The following is a 23041-nucleotide window of genomic DNA, read 5'->3' on the forward strand; positions in this document are numbered from 1 at the left end:
TGTGGGTCCTGGGAATAGAACCCTTGTGCCCTGGACAAGCAGTCAATGCTTTTAACTATGGAGCCATCTCTCTAGTTTCCATTATTCATTTTTCTAGATGTTTCCTATGTATATGTATTTCTATACCTACATGAGTTTATGTGTATTAAAAGCATGTAGGAGGCTGAAGATGCTAAAAGTGGGCACTGGGTGCCCTGGAAGTGGAGCTATAGGTAGTCGTAAGCCACCATCTGGAGGCTGGCAACTGATCCTTGGTCCTCTGCAAGAACAGTAAGCACTCTTAATCACAGAGATGTCTCTCCAGCCCCTACATTATTTATTTATGATGCAGATAGGAAAATTTATAACAACTTCAGATTGTCAACCTTTTCCTGTGGCAAGCTGAGTAATGAATGACTATGACTCTTTCTGAAGTCTGTGAATGTTACTTTCCTGATAGTTTAAATTGGGTTTTGAGATGGTTAGGTTTTCCTGGATTATCTGGCTTAATCCACAGAGTTCACCTAGGAGGGGGAAGGAAGATCAGTAGAAGCAGAAGCAGTGGCGCTTGTGTGTCTGTACACCACATGCCTTCATTGTACAGTGGGCCCTGGATCCCCTGGGACTGCAGATACAGACAGTTGGTAGATGCCAGGTGGGTGCTGGGAACAGAAGGTCCTTTGGAAGAGCATCCAGGTGCTCACAATTGCTGAGTTATCTCTTCAGCCAGACCAGAAACACTTCTAAAGTATCTAGAGAAGGGGAAACTTTAAATTAATAGCAGATAATTATATAGTTTAAACTTTATATGTATGTGTGGTTGTCTGATTAAAGAAATAAAAATAATACAAATTTTCAGAAATAGCAATCTTACATATTTGTGTAGAAAAAAACTTTAGGGCATACTGAAAGAAATATAATTATTCATCTGAAATTCAGATGTAATGGAGCCTCTTATATTTCTTCTGGCAATCCTAACTGTATGTGCAGGGTCTTAGACCAACCACGGAGGGCTGAGCTGGGTCTGAGGAAGGGTAAGTGCGATCATCCCCCATTCCCAGCTTCCCAGAATCCCGAAGACAATCAGATGCAGCAGGGAGTCTAGTCAAGTAGGAACTCATTTATTGTCCCACAGCAAGCATCTTTTAAAACAAAAAAAACCACAGAGTGGGAAAACAGCCAGCCAATGGTTTTAAAGGTCAGCCTATCACACACCTAGGTGCCCTATGCTTTACCTAGTGAACACGAGCTGTTCATGCAGTGACCTCATCTGGTTCAATCTAGGCAACCAATCATCCTTTTTGGGAACAACTCAGGACATGCCCATCTGACTTCCCCTCATCACCATCTTTGACGGGCTCCTGTGCCCTACAGTATGGATGCTGTTAATGCCAATTAGAATACAAGCAATCTCTAGTTTTTGTTTTGGTGGGTTTATGAAAATCGAGTTAGAAAAGAAAACTGTAAAATAAGGATAATTTTAATCTTACTAAATGTAAGGTGGACTTAACTAGGAATCACTGCTTTTTATTATCAGATACCACCATATCAATGAAATTCCAAGTGGAGGCTATTTTTCCTGATGAATATACTTTGGAGATGGACAGAACTCATGAATAACTGATTAATGGTTTTTTTTAAAGTAGGTTTTAATGAGACTGTTAGATAAGTAACTCAGTTAGATTTGAAGCAGGAAAGGAACAAATGGTGGTCTAATTACAAGATGCTGGACGGATTGTACAACAGCCACACATTTCCTTAGGGGAATCTGGAGCACAGGGCTGTATCTAGGAAGTATTGGGGCACATGTAATTATATTACATGCCTCCTTCTCTTCCTAACCATCAATATTGTCCAGCTGAAATCTAGTTAAGTAGATTTCCAGAACTCCCTTGAGCATAAAGAAAGGTCACAAAGAGGCAGAGGGGAGATCGTTTCCTTTCTCTTCAGAAATTTGGAACGTAAGTGCAGAGTGCATGTGTACTTGTGCGTTTTTATTTTCTTGTGAATTTCTCCTTCACTGGGCAACTCCAAGACAAATAGCTGATCCACAGTGGGTTGGTATGTTTTACACATGCCATCAAAAGACTAAGTGTGGCCACCAGTAATTTATAACTGGAGGTGTCAGAGCTCTAATAGTTTAGATTTTCAAGAGTAAAAAATCAGAAGTACTTAAAAATAATAGACATATCTTGGCTATCACTAGTGTTCAAAAGAATCATTCCTAGGAAGCTTCCATCCAGCCAGCCATGTTTTGCATTTGGTTTTGTGGCCTTTTAATGTTGTCTACTAATTTGGCTCTCAGGTGTGTGTATTGCAATGCACTGTGTGCACTGTGTGCATTGCAGTGTCTAGTGACAGCCCTCAATCTGAACTGTTCCTTTTTGAGCCCAGACCTGCTCTTCTGACCTTCCCTCCATTTGCAAGTCTACCAAGAGTACTAGGATGCTAGACTGGTCCTCATTACCAGTTGTCCATTACTGTTCTTTATAAATGCTAATTTTGTTCCAAGATGAATATAAAGCCATTACATGAAATTCCTGTTCTTCATAAATACATGATAATCAAACAAATTGCCTTGTAATTTTGATAACCAAAAAATGTTTAAATGGTCATAGATTGATAGAGATAAAATGTATTTTCTTAGTACTGAGAGAGTAAGTGTAAAGGATTCATGATTGGAAGACAAGCCAAAGTACAGAAAAGCAAAGCCATGCCTGTGGCTCAAGCTGTCATAACATCAGAGGTAACAGAGTGCTGTCGGCTGTGTCAAAGCTAAAGCAAGGAGGAATCCTGGCTTTTATAATAGATGCCACATAATATATTTTGCTTTAATGAGGTTTTCTTTTTTACTAGTCAGAAGGACACAGCCTATAAAATCTTAAAAGTATTTTTGACTGAATTCATCAAGAGCTTCTTTGGCATAATCTCATCTGAGAGGAGGTGACCAAGGAGTAAGATACTTGGCTATCTATTATTATAGGAGAGAACACCAGCAGGCAGAAATGGGCCCCATGTTTGGAACTAATATTTCATACAAACATATTAATAAACTGCTTAGCTAATTGCTTTGAAAGCATTTGCTAATCTGCTCTATTTTGCTCCAATATTGCCATCCTCTAGAAAATATTTTCTACTTTTTTCTTAGGTTACACATAAATCCTGCCTCTATTCCACCATTTCACTTAAGGAGTGTATTAGGCTTTAATGTTGGTCACTGTGATCCTAATTTGATAGCAGTTAGTCTACTTCTCCACCAATACGTGTGTGTGTGTGTGTGTGTGTGTGTGTGTGTGTGTGTTATTATACACAAAGAATATAACAATAACACAAAATTAACATAGATATTTCAAATAGGAGTAGACCAGGAGTTACACTGAAAATGTCATTAATAGTAATTCCCCTTGTCAATCATTTCTTTTAGTTTTTAAGGTTATTTTTATCCAGTTTTTCAATTACTCATCACTGAATTTTTAAACAAATTTAGAAGAATAATGTCCTGGATATTCACATTGAACTCATTGCATTTCCCCTCAGTTTCAGTATGCATCTGCTGAAAATGCAGGACATCTCCCTGGATGATCATATCTGTGTCATACCTAGAAAAACACACGATTCCCTATTACCATTCAATACCCAGGATCCTTGTGGGTTTCTCTAATTTTCTGCAAACTTTTATAGCTGACTTTACTTTCAAGGTAACTTTTTATTCTGGTTTCACTTCTCAACAACATGGTTCTCAACTTACTTGAGGGGCGTGGGCAGGATACCTTGAGCAAAATACAATGGGGAAAGAATCTCCACTACTCTGTTCTAAATTCATTTTTATCCTTTCTTGTCTCAAAAACTGTATATTCAACACCACCATCATGCTCTGTGGGGAAAAAAGAGAAACCCTCCAATTCCCTTCAGTCTGCAGGCCGAAGGTGCTAGGCCCCTGTGGAGTAGGCATAGAATTCTAGCTTTTTTCCTTTCTCTGTATATTGGGCTGAGATTACACTGTGTCTCTATCTAAGTAGACAGAATTTACCAACATGCATCTGTCTACTTTCTCTTGTTAAATAAAACGGAAACAAAGGAAAAAGAAAGAAAAGGGGGGATATAGAAGGCCAGCAAGGGTGGGTGTGAGGTGTCTGGGGTGGAAAGTGGGCACTGAGACAACATGGCTTCTCCTTTGCATTGTGAAATTGTGTTTAACAGACATCCTTGCAGCTTAACGTGACACTTTTAAAATAAAATTATCTCCTAACAACGACTTGAGCTCTGCTACTCCATGGGAGAATCGGCAGATTTGGAGCTGACATTCTCTGTTGTAACTTTATTTTTAATTTTTTTTTTTGGGGGGGGTTCACTGGAAGGAAAAAGATGCTCATCTTCAATGTTGAAGTGTACAAGTTGTTTTGTTGCACTAAAACCGGTGTGTTCATAAAGGACCTGCTGCTTCTCTGTCAGAGCAGATGCTCAACATGCCCTTCCACGTTTGACCTGCAGAATAACATCATGTCAAACTTTATCTCCCGAACTTTTTCTGACACTCACTTTGAAGAATGACCTCAGGGCTACGCAGAATGAGTTAAACAGGTTTGAATCGTGTCTTAATGTCTCCATAACTAATCAGTGTGGGTATAGTTTGCTACCATGGATTTGTACCCTTGATTTTTATCTCAATTTGGCACTTTTTTGGGCGGGGGTGGGGGGGGCTCGAGACAGGCTTTTCTTTGTGGCTTTGGAGGCTGTTCTGGCACTAGCTCTTGTAGACCAGGCTGGTCTTGAACTCACAGAGATCCACCTGCCTCTGCCTCCCGAGTGCTGGCACTAAAGGCGTGCGCCGCCACCACCCGGCTTCAATTTGGCTTTTTAAAAAGGGGCCTTTAGTTACCTGGATATTATGACAGCACCTGCTCTCACTATGGCACAGACCTGTTGCTCTCATGCCATCTGTATGAAGGACAGCTGCTGGCATGTCTACATTGGCAGTGTGAACTGGTCAAGAAGGTGGGCTGTCAAGAGTGAGCAGCTGTGAACCCAGGTGCTCTGCCAACTCAACGCCATTGTGCAGAGAATAATGTTTTGTGAAGCTACCTGATGCACAAGCTCAGTAAATATATCACTGTATCATCAGGAATCTAGCTCCAATAAAAGGATGTAAAGAATTTAAAAAAAAAAAAAAGGCCCAGGGAGCTGGTGTGGCCGTGGGGCACCCCTTTAATCCCAGCACTCTGGAGGCAGAGACAGCCGGATCTCTGGGGCCCAGTTTTGTCTACAAAGCTAGTTCCGGGACAGCCAGGACTACATGGAGAAACCCTGTCTTGAAAAAAAGAAAGTTTGGGGAGCCCCGGTGGAGGGCCCTATCCTCCATGGGGAGCAGAGGCAGGATGGGAGAGGGAGTGGGTGGGAGGTTAGAGGAAGGGGGGAGAGGGAGAAGGGATTGACATGTGAAATTATAATTTTGTAAAAATTAAATTAAAAAAAGAAAGAAAATTCTTTTTTTTTTGAAAGAGAGAAAATTCTGTGCCACTCTTGTGTACAGAAAGTACTAAGTGTGTATCATATATAAAAGCTTGAAGAGGATTCATTCACAAAACATTTCCAGATATTTTAAGGGTTCTCATGTACTTTGTACCATATCCCATCAAGAAATACTTAATAGCAGATTATTATATCATCATATACAAAACAGAAATAGAAAAATCACAGTGCTGCTTCCAAGTGTCAGACCAGCAAGTGCAGTCAGTGAAGCTTCTGTAACTCTCAGGTAGGCTATATTTGTTACCCTTGGTGTTTTTAGTGTTATGATGTTATGTATATCCACAGGTGAGCCGCCACTGAGCCACAGTGGGCAGTTTCAAACTCCGCACTGTCAGTCCTGTTTAAACTTAGTGAGTCGCAAAATAAAACAAAAGCATAGGGATTAGGAAGGGGCATTAGTGAAACAGGTTGGGGGTCAACTGAGGTGGTAGGGATATAGGAGAGATTAGAATAACCAGAATGCATTATTTACATGTATGAAATAATAAAAAACAAATATAATAAAATCTATTTAAAAATAAAATGAATAAAAGTTACCAAGTATGTACAGCTTTGAGATTAAAACCCTAAGGTTTATGGGAAAAATAGGACTAGAGGCACCGCACACAAAACTTCATCAGTTAAACATTTTTCAAAGGGCATAAACCTAATAAAAATGGGAGCACCAGATATAACCAACACATGAACATAAACACCATAACATCATAAACACCATAGTCCCCCTGAAAAGACCTGAGAAGTGGGCAGTAGAACAATGGTTCTTGTGGATTCAGTCATGTGTAGGCAAAGTGCAAAATTAATGGCATGCCCCGGTTTCCCCTACATATTAATCCCAGTAGAACCAAGCTGTGGTCTCAGAAAAAGCCATCCAATGGGAGAATGTAAGCTTTGGGTAAGGCTTCAACACCATATGGCTACCCCATTTCTCATCAACTCTTTTTCTCCCCAGTTGAGATAAAGTCCTCTTGCCTTAGCTTCTGGAATTGCAGGCATTCACCACCACACCTAGCTTCTGGTCATGTGTTGTTGGTTTTGGCATCCATTGGTTATCTTGACTATTTCAACTGTTTCAATGGCAGTAGCAGACAGTGACTTTCAAACATTTGCTCCTGTATCTCTGTACAGCAAACACTGATCTCCACATAAGGCTTCTTCTCTCTCTAGACAGAAGGCTTTTCTCTGCTACCTTTTCTTTTAGACAGAGGGGGAATATAATCTCAGATGTTTAGAAGCCATGATTTTGGATCCTTCAGTCTTGGGCTTTGAAATTCTTTTGCCATTCTAATCACTCTGTTTTGAATAAATTGTAATCTCTCTTTTCAAATGAGCCCTGTTTGAATAGATGTAGACAATGGCTTCTCTTACCCTAAACACCACATTGTGAGGAGTGCTTTTACTAATGAGTCACATCTTAATACTGACCTACACTTTTACTAAAATTGCCTCACTGGCAATTAATTCCAAAGGAAAGGCTTTTTAGATTTTTTTTTCCAAGGCAAGGTTTTTCTGTGTAGCTCTGGCTGTTCTGGAACTCACTCTGTAGTGGATGCCCTCCAAATCAGATCTGCCTACCTCTGGGATTAAAGATGTGTGCTACTACCACCAGTCAAGGAAGGTTTGTTTTTTATTTGGTTTATAAAGCATTGTGTTAATTTTGTATATTTGAACAAATTCTCATTATTTTAAAGACTTTGTACATTTTTTTAAAATGTTAAAATCAAATCTAGTTTTAATATGCATTAATCTCAGTTTGTATTACTCCCTCTGAAGCTCCTTAAATAACATTTCAATGTTACCTACCGGCTTTATGTATGTTTTATCAGCCTGCAAATCTATTGAGCAGGGAAAGGAGGAATCTGGTAACAGGATCCAACAACGGGCTCAGTCTTTTCAGGCAGACAGCCCTGAAAATGGATTGAACTGTGCTAAGATTCTAGCTCAGCGGTTCTATTCTGGAGTGAAAATTCATGAAGTGGAGCTCACAGCAGATTACTTCATAAAATTAAAACACAAGTGAGAAAAAGCCAGATGACTATATTTGAACAAACTGAGAGCACTGAAGATTTCTGCCATTACATTTGAATAGGCCTAAGGCAACATCCTCTTTGTCTTTGGATTCATGTGGGAGAATCAGTCTATGGTACAATTACGAAAAGTTCCATGTCAGTTGGGGAGCTAAGACCCTGTAAGGTTATAACCCTGGGACATATAAAAATATCCTCACAATCATGCATTGATTGGCATGTTTGCTCTATTTTATGACTTTATGACAGCTATAAGGCTAATAATATCCATACTTAGGCTATCAGAATTGGAAAGTGACTACACAGGTAATTTTAATATAGAGTAGATTGCTAGGTATTTAATCAAAGAAAAATAATGTGTTTAATATTATCACATTTGGAAGGGTAATTCCAACAATATGAAGTAGGGAATATTGAAGTCAACTTTTATGAATTCAAAGGCTAACGGCAAAATCTCTATTCTAAAAAAGGATAATTTAATTACTGTGCTTTTCCTAGACAGGAAAAGAGCTCTTAACTTTTATTTATTTAACAATTCCACTAAGAGTTCTGTGTCTAAATAATGACTTGATAATTTTCACCTTCTGTTGAAATATTGATTTTTTTCTGAAATATCCAATTATTATTACATAAAGCTGAAATAAAATTCATGAGGCAAACAATTGCTTCCTTCTTCTCCATAGTGAAAACAAACCAGAAATTGGAGCCATTTCTTTTCTGTAATTTTTAAAAGATCCAAGTAATTACTGTGTCTTTTAGATATAGATTATACAATAGTGTTACCATTCCTTATGCTAGCCTGTGTGTTAGGGGATTGTGGAATATATGTCATACAAACTAAATCAATAGTTTGGCAGTAAACCGTACAAAATATATTTTGCTCCTGAAATTTAATGCTAATTTCTGATGACCTCTCTATGAAATCATGTTTTTTCTTAACCTCATATTTAGTTACAGACTTAGCTGTGGCTCAGGAAATTGCTGCCATGCTTCTTGTTTGTTTGTAGGAGGCTACCAAGAGTTATAACATTAGTGGAGTAACACTGTCCTGGTTTCAGGCCAATTACATTAAAAATAAACCTCTAATGAAAATGAACACTGTAAGTATGTATATTTGATTTAGAAAATGATTTTCAGACTTAGAAGAAAATCTTGGCTTAGTTCCTGTAACAGTCTCCCAGTGCATGTCTACCGTTATGCAGATTGATGTGTCCCATCATGGATGGCACTTAATTAAATAAGATAATGCATGCTCTTACTAATGTTAGTGCTCTTACTTATCTCTTAAGAGGGAGTTCATGAAGTGCATGGATTCAAATTTTAATGGTTACACTGAACACTATTTTATAGGCTTTGAGATCATAATTGTTTTCCAAATAATTTTTCTATTCAACTAATTTTTATCCTTTTTTTAACCTTTTATACATGTTTTAAATAAACAAAATATCTTACAATTCTTTTGTATGCTGATAACATTTAATTTACATACTTTATGCATATAAACTTTTCTTAATATAAAATTTGGGTACAATTGATAATATTACCTGAATGATAAAAGCAAAGGCATTCGCAGAAAAGAAAATATTAGTACTTTTTTTCTGAATGCTAGTATCCAATATTCTACCACATTTTCTATCAAGTAATGAATATATCCTAATTCAGAGTCTTAAACTTTAATAAGTTCCAAAATACAAAAGATAATTAAAATGTAACCACTTCTAGAGTGAGAAAAGTTTGAATTCATTAGTACATCTCACATACAGACATATAAACAGATACACAAAGATAGAAATGACATTATAGTGAGTTTCAAAAAAGTACATGAAGAGAATATGAAAATTGGCCCTATGATTAAATAAATTATACACAATCAGAAATGTGTCCATGGGATTCCTGGGGTTTTACTATATTGTTTCTGTTTCTTTTAAAGTGATCCTCCTGTCTCATCCTCCTGAGTGCTAGAATTACAGGTGTGTGCCACCTCAACCAGATAAAGGAAATATTCATTGGCACAATTAATATCTTTATTTTCTATAAAAACAAAAAGCCCCACTAGGATAGAAGGAGGTTGAGGCTGTCACCACAAATAACAAACAATAAAAATATACACAACACTCATCCATTTTCTGAACAATTTACATAGCCATATAACTAAAAGGAAAAGGATGGGTTTAATAAGAATAAAATAATTCATTGAACATTTACAACTTCCTCAGACCCTGACAGTCTGGGGTCGGGTTCGAAGGGATATGAAGACCACTGCCTGGTCCTTCGCAGACCATTCTGTCCCAGGGTGTACTTTCTGCCACCACAGCGGCCCATGTCTGAAGAACTCAGCAGTTCTTGGGTCTTTCACATAAGATAGCCACATCTTGCCCCTGTACACCTCTTGCGGAATGTGGAGTAAAAGTTAATCTTGGGCTTATCCCTGAGGAATTTTTCCAGTTCCTTTACCCTAGAACTGGGTAACAGAACCCGTCAAGTTTGGAACTGGGTTTAGCTTGTATTTTCTATCCAAAGAAATAAATGTGATTACCTTAGAGACCTTTCTACCATATTAGTAGTAGGGCTGATTGTCTATATGATTAAGAAATATGGTGTCTTGGGGGCTGGAGAAATGGCTCAAAGGTTAAGAGCATTGGCTGTTCTCCCAGAGGACCTGAGTTCAATTCCCAGCAACCACATGGTGGCTCACAGCCATTTGTAATGAGATCTGGCACTCTCTTCTGGCCTGCAGGCATACAGACAAATGCTGTATACATAACAAATACTTAAATCTAAAACAAAAATTAAAAAAAACGAAATATGGTGTCTCTATTGAAGAATTTATTGATAAACTTATGAGCAACAAAATTGCTCTACTATCAGCAATTAACTGTCAAACAAATCTGGGGTGCAATTGACATGTAGAAGGCCCAGGCAAGCACTGGTTCAGAATCACCACTACCTTTTTGACGTCCAGAGGAATAATATTGCCAATGGCCTTGGAGGTCACCTGCGGGCAAAGACTACATAGATCATATAAGGAGGTAAAGAATTGCCTGGACTACTATATTTCTGTGCAGGGCATGATGCAATGCAAGGAGAAAGAGCAAGTGACAGACTGGGTGGAGAAGCATGCAGTGCAGAGCAGGTAAAAGAGACCATTGTCAAGTGCATGCGGATCTAAAGTTGCTCACAAAGAAGGCTTAAACTCAGCCAGTTACGTGAATGCATCTGTCTCAGTTGAGATGGCGAGAGAGAGAGTTAACTTACGTTGGAACTAGTCTGTGTAAAGAATTCTTCCTGTGTTGCTGTCTATTGGAATTACAGTGTGCCTCTCCTGAGAAATGACCAAGGTTTACTTAGTGAATTAAACCTATTTGACCACTCAGGTGTTTCTGACTCTTGCTTTGTGTCTGGAGTGATCTGCTGATCACTTCTGAATAAGCGATTTGCAGCAACTTGCTGCCTGACTAAAATTACCAAGTTAAACTTCCAATTAGTTATACCATCTTGTAATAAAATGACATTTAGAACAGGTAAATAAATAATTTTTTGCCAATAGTTTAAAATGCATCTTTACAAGAAACCTAAGAACTTTGGCACAATAGCTTGAGAAATAACAAAAATAGCTATTTTGAATTTTAATTCTAACTCTCAGCTGCTATGGGGATGCTAATGGGCTCAACAATGGCATCATTGGTATCCAGATTGACATTAATTAGTTAATTACGATCCCAAAGGGAAAAGTATCTCCGACTTTTCTAACTTATTTAAAATGATTTAATAAGGAAAAAAATTGAAGTTATTTGAACAGTTAATGCGTGTATATAGGAAAATAAAAGAATAGTAATGTATGTCAGGGTTTGACTGGAGACTCAAGCACTCTAGGTATCTTTCTTACAAAATAGTGACATTTTAGGAGTGATCTCATCATTATGGATAGTGATGAGGCAGTTGATATAAGGCTGTAATCTCTGTCTGTCTCTCTCTGGTTTATAGGCATGTGTCTATGTGCAAGGAGGCCAAAAGTGTTCTGTTCTATCATTTTCCACCTTATTCCTCTGAGATGGGTATCTTGCTTCCTGTCTCTAACCCTCCCCCACAGCCCTGGCACTACAGAGTATGATTTAGCTTGGCTTTTTATGTGAGTGGCAAGGATCTGAGCTCAGGTCTTCAGGCTTGCACAACAAAGTGCTCTTACCCACTGAGCCATCTCCAGTGCTGATGTTATGGACGTTCTGCAAAGTTGGTTCAGAGCTGAATGTACTACTGAGCCAGGTATCACACAAGCTAAAGGGAAAACAGAATAGCTGCAGGTCCAGGTATTCTGTCACCCAGGTGAGCTAGCCATTCACAACAACTGATGAGCTGCCATGATACCTAGTGAATTGCTGAATATATCCAAGGTTATTGCATTATACTTCAAATGTCTTTGAGGCTTACCCTAACTAGAACAGAATTCTAAGAAATTTCCACCTACTCAGTTTAGCATATTGCCTACTTAAATGTCCACATAACTAAAGATGGAAAAAATGAGATCATTGCAGATAAAAGAAATGATAGAATATTTTAAATTTAAATTTGATGCCATTTACTTTTAATGCCATAATAGTATGGTGTTAAGTAGGAAATGAGATGTTTGAATAATTCTTTAATAGATGTTCCATAAAAGGTCTCCAAGTTGCATACCTGAATTATATCCACCAATATGCTATATAAAGAAATGGCCATGTCAAGATCACCATTGACATGGACTGAAGAGAAACACAAAGTATTCTATCAAAGAAAGATTGAGAAAGAGCTGGGATTCAGAGCAGTGGGCTAAATTAGCAAACCAACAAGGAATGAGCTATCTTTTAGAAATTAGCAACAAAAGAAAGACATTACCTATAGGATGATAGGAGTTCAACAACTATAGACTCCTCCCTCTCTTCCATAGACTGGCCCGACTCCTTTTCCACCAAAATCACTTGCCCTGTCCTGTCTATGTATAGGTTGGGATAGTTATAGCAGTATCCCCCTTTCCACACTGGCCTACCAACCCTGCTTACTATAGACATGTTGGTCCCCACTGTTGCCACTTGTGTTCAGAGGCAAGCTAAGTACCAGGAACTAGGGTAGACAGAGCTCATTCCCACCCACCATCCTCAATGACAACCCATAATGCTGATAGCTTAATGTGGGGCTGCCCTCAATATGCCCTTCTGCCAAGATGCTGTAACCATGTGCTTCTACCCAACCCCTCTCACATTAGAGCCCATGAAAACAGGTACACCCCTCAACACATGCACAACACACACACATACACACACACACACACACACACACACACACACACACACACACACACACACACACACACAAACAACACAAAAACACACTTCGACAGAGCCAGGCTGTTTGGAAGAAATTATTTAGACCCTGCAAAGGAAGTTTGGACTACATGTAAACTGAGGGGCCAACCTCAGAGCATGCTTCTTGTCTCATGGTACTTCATTTACAAAAACTGAGTCAAGGAGGAAATGTGGAAGCATTTTGACAAAAAGCCTGAACCCACATCTGTGAGTCTTTCTGACAGTGGGGACCACCTTAGTCATAAAACCACAAAGGAAATCCAGGACAGGGCTTTAGACTTAGGTTTCCCCTGAAATCAGTTACTGGGGACCTGGAACATCTTGAAAATAGTCAAAGAATAAAGAATAATTATCAATTGCCTTGAGCCTTTGGATAAGATGAGGCTTTTTTGTTATTATTTTCCCTAGTTTGGTGATTGAATGTTCTATTAATTAATTGATTAATTAATTAAAGTTATATTTGCAATAACAAGAATTTTTTAGCTTTGAAAATGTATTATTATTTCATACATATGCCTGATGTGTATAAGAAGTACATGTTCCATGCTGGGGATGAAGAGGTCAGAGGAGCTGAATGTGCAGCTTCTCCTTCCACCTACATGTGTGTTGCAGGCAGCGAACTCAAGTATACAGGCATACAGGACAAGTACTTCACCCACTAAACTGTCTCATGGGCCCAACAGGAAAACTTTAATACCGATATGGGATTAAAAGATTAACAAGATTCTGTTGAAAAGTAGCTTTGGTAATCACTCAGAAGATATTTTAATTTCCACTTTAAAAACAGTCTAATTTCTTTCCAGATTCCAATATTTCACATTTTATTTTGACAATGTAAGACTGAGTTGCTTTCGCATCAATGTTAATTTTTTTTAAAGAAAAACATTAAAAATAGAAAAACCCATGTAAGCATTTCTAAACCTATTTGGGCTGCCCACATCAATTAATTTAGTTAGAAATAAATGTTGGCTTCTGTGAGTCTATTTTAACTAGTTTGATAACTGAAATGAGTTGTGGGATATCTGTTATTTTATTTGTTGCTAACTCAAAAAATGGATAAGAAAACTGATCTTATAAAATATAACTTAAAATAATTTGATTTTTTTTTCTTTTTTCTCTTTGCATGATTGCCTAATGTCTTAATTTCTTTTCTGTTGCTATGATGGAATATCCTGACAAAAGAAAGTTAGAGGAGAAAGGGTATATTTTAACATCCATCTTCCATATCAGGTAAAAGTTGGTCATGTCACACCTACAGTGTGGAATGAATATGACCAATGCATGCATGCTCCGTTCATCTTTAGTTCAGGACCTCCTCCCTAGGTAATAGTACCACCCACAATTGGTGGGTCTTCCCACTTAAAGGAACATAACCAAGACCATTTCCCACAGATGTGACACAAGCCAATCTGATCTAGACTATACAGTATTAAGACTCTCTTCTCAGGTAATTCTAGACTGTGATGAATTGATAATTAAAACTGATTATTACTGGGTGTGGTGGCAAACATCTTTAATCCCAGCAGTTAGGAGGCAGGAACAAGTGGATCTCTGTGAATTCCAGGACAGTCAGGGCTACATCGAAACACTCTGTAACAATCATCAATCAATAAATAAATAAATAAAAATAAAAATAAAAATAAAAACTCCTTTTAACAGTCCTGATTTATATAATGAATATTTTACATATTAGATAATTGAAAAGCATCTGATTTAAGAGATTAAAAGGTATAATAAGAGTTAGGATGGGGGCTGGAGAGATGGCTCAGAGGTTAGGAGCACTGCCTGCTCTTCCAGAGGTCCTGAGTTCAATTCCCAGTAACCACATGGTGGCCCACAACCATCTGCAATGAGATCTGGTGCCCCTTTCTGGCCTGCATGGATACATGCAGGCAGAATACTGTATTCATAAAATAAATAAATCTTTTTAAAAAAAGAGTAGGGATGAGAATGAATTTATTTCTTATATTTTCTGATAAACAATAAAATGAAAATATGAGCAAAATACTGGTATAATGGTAATTCTAAGTAGGAAATCGGTGAGTTACATTAAAATATCTACTCAGTATTTCTGAAAATCATAAGTAATTTAAACTTGTGCTTTTATTTATTTATTATTAGACTTCTAATTTGTTAACTTGGTGGATCTCTACCTCCTTTATCAAAATAAGAAGCCAAATTAACTGTATAATAATCAAGTAGCAGAATTAGGTTCTAGAAAATGAAACCAGAATTTATTTATTTACTTTGGTTTTTCAAGACAGGGTTTCTTTGTGGCTTTGGAGGTTGTCCTGGAACTAGCTCTTGTAGACCAGGCTGGTCTTGAACTCACAGAGATCTGCCTGCCTCTGCCTCCCGAGTGATGGGATTAAAGAAGTGAGCCACCACTGCCCAGCAACGGGGATTTATTTTATTTCTTAAATATGCCTCTTTTTAGTTGGGTAGTGGATGAGTGTAGGGGAAGCTGGCCCCTTAGGGGTGTGCCTGACCACGCCCTCATAGGCGTGGTCAGGGTGATGTAGAGTGAGAGTTTCAGGTGCCTGGGTTTCAGGTTTAGTTTTGCTTTTTGGCTTGCTGTACAAACTGCTGCTGTGCTGGCTGGCTAGGTCGCTCCGTAAGTAAGGCTTATTCCTATTAAATACCCTTATATTTCTACTTGGCTCTGTATTGGTAATTTCCCACTTTATCTGGTGTCAGGAGCGGGACCTTGGCCCCATTTGGGACAGCCTGCCTCCCCCCACCCCCACCCCCGATGGCAGACTAGGCCAGGAAAGTGCCCTCTCCCCACAGGTGCTCCCAGCTAGCAGCCGACCCGCTGCGCCACACAAGAGCATTCCCACTGCCGCTAAGCTACTCAGAACCATCTGCCTGGCTTGGAGACAGTTTCTAGCTGCCTAGAGTCGAGTAGGCCTCGGCTTTCAGCAGCAGCTTCCCCTGACCGCTGCAGTGGTAAAGTCACATCTCTTTCAGTCTTTGCATTGGTATAGATTGTCATTTATTGATACAACTTTAAGATCAATTTTGTGATATTTATCTCTCCTCTTATTTAGGTATTGTGTTTATACAGATCTTTTAAAATGATATACATAATTAAATAAGGTTATATAATCTCCTATGATAGTCAGAACTTATAATTAGTTTAGTTAGGTTTTCTAGATTTACAGAGATGAATTTGAGATGGTTAGGTATTCTTCAAACCTTTCAAAGAAAGAAATATGGCAATTAAATGGTTTAGGGGTTTTTTTGGCAGTGAGACACAACTGCTCCTGGCACACTAATTACGTCAGAAAGGAGGATGGGCATCGAAGAAACTCGTTATGGAGTTTGCTTTCAACATGGCAAGATTAGCCATTTGAGCAAGAAACTGCTCTTGCCTGGACTGTTTGTTGCTGTATAAACTGGACATGCAGGGCCCACAAGAAAATGACTGCTGAACTTACAAAACAAGACAGTACTGAAGAGTTCCTGTTAAAATGGAGAAGTGTGCCAGACACACTATGGCCTATAGGCTGAAGATGGATGCCCCAATGTTACAGAGGAACTTTGGGTGCCTGTCCAGGTAGCCAGATGTCTCTGTCAATTCTAGAGATTATATATTATCCTTCTGTGGTCTTTGATAGAGTTAAAGACAGATAGTTATGGTTATAGTTTTCTTTAATTATTATAAAAGATAAGTTATCTTTCTTTTTATGTAGACAGAAAAGGGGAGATGATGGAGGAAATACTTCTGTGTATGTTTATCTTATTGATTGTTAAAGTTCTGGTTGGCCAATGAGACAGCAAGTTAGACAGGACTAGGAGTCAAAGAGGATTCTGGGAAATGTAGTAGAGAAGTGGTGATCCAGGCAGGAAGTGACATAGCAAGGAAGTGACATATTTAAGCAAGAAGAAACAGGAAGTGTCCCCGTTTCTCCTTCCTCCTCCAGTGGTGCCATGTGAGCCACCAGCAAGAGAGGGTGCCCGCAAAAGGCATCCTCTATAAGTCTTATAAAATATATAGATTTATGATAATTAAGACTGAGCTAACAGATGAGAAATCCTAGTGATTGACCAAGCAGCTTTGAACCTAATACAAGTCTCTCAGTGCATTAATTGGGGCCCTAACTGGTGCGGGCGGCTGGTGTAAAGCTCACATGTGGCAGTGGGTCTCAGGTGGCTTCTGGCAGAAAGATTTATCGTAACAGATGAGTACATCTTAATCCCAGAATTAGGAGACAGAGGCAAATGGATCTCTGAGTTAGAGGCCAGCCTAGTCTACAGAATCCTGTAACTTCAGGACAGCTACACACAAAGAAATCCTGTCCCAGAAACAAAACAAAACAAAACAAAAACAAGACAAACAAAATAATCTGTTTCATGTTTCTTTTAAACAAAGGCTTCATTTATTTATTTACTTATATTTTTTAGTTTTTCTGAGGTAAACATTTTTTTTTGCTACACACCTGCATGAATTGGAGATTCCCGAAACCTAACCCTCAAGTTTGCTTGTAGCTAAGGTTGACCTTCAATTTGTGATCCTCCTGTCTCCAACCCCAGAATGCTGGAATTATAAGCATGAACTGCTCACTGTGCGTAGTTTATAAGACACTGGGAATGGAACCCAGGGCTCTTGGACTTAACCATCTAAGCTACATCCTCAGTCAGAAATGTAACACCTCTATTTCTTGACATAACAGGGTTGCTTTTAGACATGCCCTGGAACAGCCCAGGTGATAATCTTCTATTCAAATATATTGTCTGGTTCCTTGACATCTACTCTTATGATAAGCCTGCTTTTGGCCTGCCTAAAACTAAATCTATTGCTCTTCGTCTACCACCAGTAAAGATGAAACATTCCCCAGGCATTTGTTAGGAATGTTTATCTTGCTGCTATTCAATACTTAGCAACTCAGGTGAGAGTTACTGTTTTTCCATAGCAGCCTGCCAGGATTCCAGTGAAGCAGTCCTCTCAAAAATGAACTAAGCAATTGCTCTGCAATTATTTGCTCTACAATGCCCACAGAGTAAATTTTAAACACAACTGAACCTGAAAATCATGAATGACAGATCTGATTCACACTGATGCTTCCTTAACAGTCCCTTAGGCTTCTCTTTTGCTTTATCTTTTCAAGTTAAATCCTGAGCTTATCCAGATACAGCAATATTTTAAGAGGGAATATGCTAGAAAACTACACCAAGAGATCTCTGACAAAATCTCTTACTGGCCACTATTAATAGATATTAGTTTTCTATTGTAATGAATGTGTACTTATGCCATTGTGAGATGCAATCATTAGTGGTAGCCCTTTAGCTGTTTCCTTAGATAATGAAAAACTATGTTTGGCCAAGCACTTTTTATAAGTGTCTGCACAGTCTATTGTATTTGCTGCTCATATGAAGACATATTTTATCAACATCATAAATTAGCAGTAGGTATTAAAGAGAAAATTAGTGGAAAGGAAGTTCATTGGTGGACTTTAATATTTATATGTAGTAACCATTATAAATATAATGCATGCTCATAGACACTTGTGATCCCAGCACTCGGAGGCTAACACAGTAGACCCAGAACTTGAGGCTAGCTTGTATTACACAATGGAAGCCTGTCTTCCAACAAACCAGTCAAAAAACTATCATATTGTCATCTGTAACTTGTATCGATCCTAAAGTTTATGGATAGGAGAACTGTAGAAACTGGTTGGACCCCATTTTGTCACATCAAGGATGTACACTGTCAGCAAGAAAGGTAAAGCAAAAGAATAGATTAGAACAAGAGTATGGGTGGGTGTGGTTTATTTTTATGAAGATATGAGATTGAGAAAGTAAGCAGTTAATATATTTTAAACATTCAAAAGTGAATGTTGAATGTTTTTTGGTCTTGAAACATTAGTTATTTACTTCATTATGTTGTTTAAGCTAAACATTGAATCATTACAAGTTAAATTTGAAAAAAAAAAAAAAACAGGTATTAACCGGAAAGAGAGATTAATCTGGGCAAGAGCAATATGTACCCCCATGTAACGATAAGTCTTTACTCCATCCACCTGAGCCCTGCCGCCATGTGGGCACCTTACTGGATGCCAGCTGCAGGTGTCTTCTCTTGCTGGGATCACATGGTGGCTCCAGAGCAGAGAGCAGGAGGAAGAGCAAGAGAAAAGTGGCCGACTTCCTTCTTAACCTTGCTTATATATGAGTCTGCCTGCTATGTCACTTCCTGCCTGTATCTCTACTACATTTCCCAGAATCCTCCTTGACTCCTAGTCCCACCTATCTTGCTTTCCTATTGGCCAACAGTACTTTATTTATCAACCAATAAGACAAACATATACACAGAAGCACTTTCCCCATCACCCATACACACACACACAAACAATGACTGCAAGAAGTGAAGAAAATGTTTATTATGAAATCTCCAACTACTATCATCAGTTTCTGTCTTAGTTATCCCTTTTAGTGTGACAGAATACCCCAACAAAGGGCCTGTGTGATGATGGCTCCTGACAAAAGCACTTGCCACGAAAGCCTAATAACTTTAATTGGACATCTGGAACTGATGGTAGTAGGAGAGAGACAATTCCTGAAGGTTATTCTCAACTTCCACACAGGGGCAGCCTCCAACCACAGTAATAATAATAATAATACTTTTTAAAAATACCCACAGAAACAACTTAAGGTAAAAGGGTTTCTTTGGGCACATAGTTCCAGAAGGATGCTATCATCTCAGCTGAGAAGGCCTGGCAGTGGAAAAGGATGGTCTGGTGGCTGAAGCAGGAGGTTGACTGGTCACATTGCATACACACTCAAGAGGCAGAGAGAGGGAACAGGGAACAAAGACTAGGCTGTAAAGTTTCAGGAACTTTTCCTCAATGGCTTTCTTCACCCAGACAAGCTGTATTTCTGAAAGGTGCCACAATCTCCCCAAACAATACTGCCAACTGGAGACCAAGTATTCTAATATGGGCCTTTGGACGACATTACATATTCAAACCACACCTTTTTTTTTAATAAGGTCAAATAATGTTCAAATGTTTTGTAGCAAAAAAATAATAATAAATAAGTTCTGTTCATTTTTGTTGTGAACCTGGCCCTGACTACTATGTTGTGTGTGTTATCTGAGTTAGTAAATGTTCATATGTTAGAAGTTTTGATCCCAGGTATGTTGGTGTTGAAGGGCTGGAACTTTTAAAAGGTGGAGCCACCAGATAGGAAGTTAGGTCACTGGGGTTGCCATTAGAAACAATTAAGATATACATTTCAAAACCTTTATTAGTTCCCATGAAAGCAACTTTTTATAGAAAGAATGAACCTAGACTCTGACACATCCAGGTTCCAGTCACATCATGTACTCTCTCTCATCATTGTGGAATCATCTGCTCTGAGACCCTCATCCCAGGCAGTCTCCCAGAGTATGAGCTAATAAACCTCCTTTTCCTGTAAAGCATCTAGGAAACAGATTAAGGCATCATGGTAAAGAAAAAAACCCTAAAGTTTTGAAAAGAAATAATACTAAGATAAAATGTTACAGATAGGCAAACACATTCACCTGCTGGTTGCTTAGAATTCCTACCCATTTTCATGCTTTGAGTAGTAGGGGCCTAGCCAGAACCAACATGCACGTGAAAATTCTGCTTGGTTTTGTTACTTTTCACTGCTCGATACTGAGCAAGTTATTTAAATTCTTTGTGCCTTAATTTTCATTTATAAAGTTGAGTGTATTAATTAATAACAGCTACTATACTTTAAATCATGCAAAAACTTAGTGGTTATATTAACTGCTTTCTTTGCCGTTATGTTATAATACCTAACAGAAACAACTTTAGGGAGGAAGGATTTATATTGGTTCATGGTTCTTCAGATAAAGTCCCTTATGTCCAGGAATGGCTGGTGACTGGAAGCATACCAGCAGGAGCTTGAGCACAGCTGGTTCACATCACAGCTTCTGACAGGAAGCAGAGGGCCAGACTGGAAACAGGGCTGGGCTATAACGCTCAATGCTTGCACCTATTACACTGATTCTGCCAGCTAAGCTCCATGTCCAAAAAGATTCTACAACCTCCCCAGTTAGTGCCACAAGCTAAGTGTGCAAATGCATGAGCTTTCAGGAAACACTTCACATTCAAGCCATAAGGATGTGCAAAATAAGCCTTCACCATTTCACAGCTTCTTTGGGTAATGAGTTCAGAAGCAACTCCATGCGTCAGATATCAGTGTCCACTTACTCAGCCTTTTGGTTCTTTAATTAAATGGATGGTGCCACTCTGTGTTAGAGAGAGCAATTTACTTTATTCAGTCTGCCAATGCAATTTTGTTGTTGTTTGTTTTTTGAGACAGGGCTTCTCTGTGGCTTTGGAGGCTGTCTTGGAACTAGCTCTTGTAGGGCAGGCTGGTCTTGAACTCACAGAGATCCGCCTGCCTGTGCCTCCCAAGTACTGGGATTAAAGGCATGTGACACCACCACCTGGCTGAAAAGCTTGATTTTCAAACTGTATGATTTATATTTATTTATTTATCCTCAGAAGAAAATAGTTGTGTGGTACTATGAAATTACTACATGCAAACCCCCATTAAGAAAGAAATATTACTTTCTAAAACTGTCTCATTGAAATGATTACACAGACACAAATGCTCTTACTCCTAAAAGCTATCTCTAAGGAAATCCTCAGGTTTTTCATGCATTATCAAGTAATAAAAAAAAATTATCTCATTACTGTTAGACTTAAAAAATTCCAGTCCATTGTATTACACAGACACAAATGCTCTTACTCCTAAAAGTTATCTCTAAGGAAATCCTCAGGTTTTTCATGCATTATCAAGTAATAAAAAAATTCTCTCATTACTGTTAGACTTAAAAAATTCCAGTCCATTGTAATGCCAAATGCCGCAAATGTAGCTTAGCAAGGAGAGCTCCTAACTAGCATACCAGAGGCCCCTGTCTCCCACACTGCTCTAAAATGGGGAAGTGGCAACACACAATGCTGTGTGTGATGATACCTGCCACTCCCATAGTAGATACAGTCCCAGAGCAATAAAACAACTTAGATCCATCCTAAAATGGCTCATCTGTTAAAAGTGCTTTTCATTCTTGCAGAAGACCAAAATTCAATTCCCAATACCCACAGTGTTCAGATCACAACCACCAGTAACTCCAGTAGCAGGGGAATCTCACACCCTCTTCTGACCTCTGAAACTCTTATAAAGGAAGACATTCAATTGCAGTGGCTCACTTACACCTTCAGAGCTTTAGTTCATTATTGTCCCGGTGGGAAGCATGGCAGTATATGGTGCTCAAGAAGGAGCTGAGAGTTCTTACATTTGACCTGCAGGCAACAAGAAGTGGTCTGAGACACTGGACATGGCCTGAGCACATATGAAATCTCAAAGCCCACTCCCACAGCCACACATCCTAATAGTACCACTCCCTATCAGCTTTTGGGGGTCAGTTACATTCAAACCACCACACTGTCTTTTTAGGCACTCATCAATCTACTTCCCTGTTTGTCCTAACAAATCAAGCACAAATTCAGACTTAGCAGTAGACTTTGTGCTGAAAGATTATTGCCACTGTGCAGAGAGGGCCTCTTGTATTATGGGAGAGGAACTGTTGCTGCAAACTAAGGCTGTCTGACGGGAGGCTTTGATTTACTCGGGCAGCAAGGGCACAGTCCAGGGTGTGCATCTGGTTTTCTTAAATCGCCCCATCACTTGGCTTAAATGAGGAGGAAAACCCTTTTTCTCCATCACTGAAAGATGGCATATGTATCTTTCTGTACCCTGAAGCTAGGTGGTTGGGCTCACTCAGGCAGAACAGGTTCTGAAGCACTTTTTTTTTTTTTTCAAGTCTGGCAGGGGATCTCTAGAACTTAATGCAAAGGTGCTTAGCGCCTATTGTTTTAGTTTCAGCCAAAACTCTGAGCCAGGAGGACATTAAATGAATCCTGGCAGGGAAAGTCCCTCAGTGAGAGCTGCTGCATTTCTTTCTGAGAGTTCTTTCTGGGCTTAAACTTTTGGCCAGCTGAAATAAGGATGTGATTCAGGATAGGAAATTTTCACATGCCATTTCAAAGGCATTTTAACTACTAAAGACAGAACGACTCAAATGACCAATGCCTCTGTTAGAAAAGGGAATGGCAGCCGTGGAACTCAGCAAAAGAGCTGACATGAAATTGTCCTTCATACATGGGCTTTCCTAGG

The 23041-nt window shown here is 38.9% G+C and overlaps 1 pseudogene; it reads left to right on the forward strand.

Annotated features, from left to right (window-relative positions):
- The first annotated feature begins 2653 nt into the window (after nt 1-2653).
- On the forward strand, nt 2654-10742 carry LOC100751380 (annotated as a pseudogene).
- The last annotated feature ends 12299 nt before the right edge of the window (nt 10743-23041 follow it).

The sequence above is a fragment of the Cricetulus griseus genome, chromosome 2 (genome assembly GCF_003668045.3).
Source record: "Cricetulus griseus strain 17A/GY chromosome 2, alternate assembly CriGri-PICRH-1.0, whole genome shotgun sequence".
NCBI classification, from domain to species: Eukaryota; Metazoa; Chordata; class Mammalia; order Rodentia; family Cricetidae; genus Cricetulus; species Cricetulus griseus.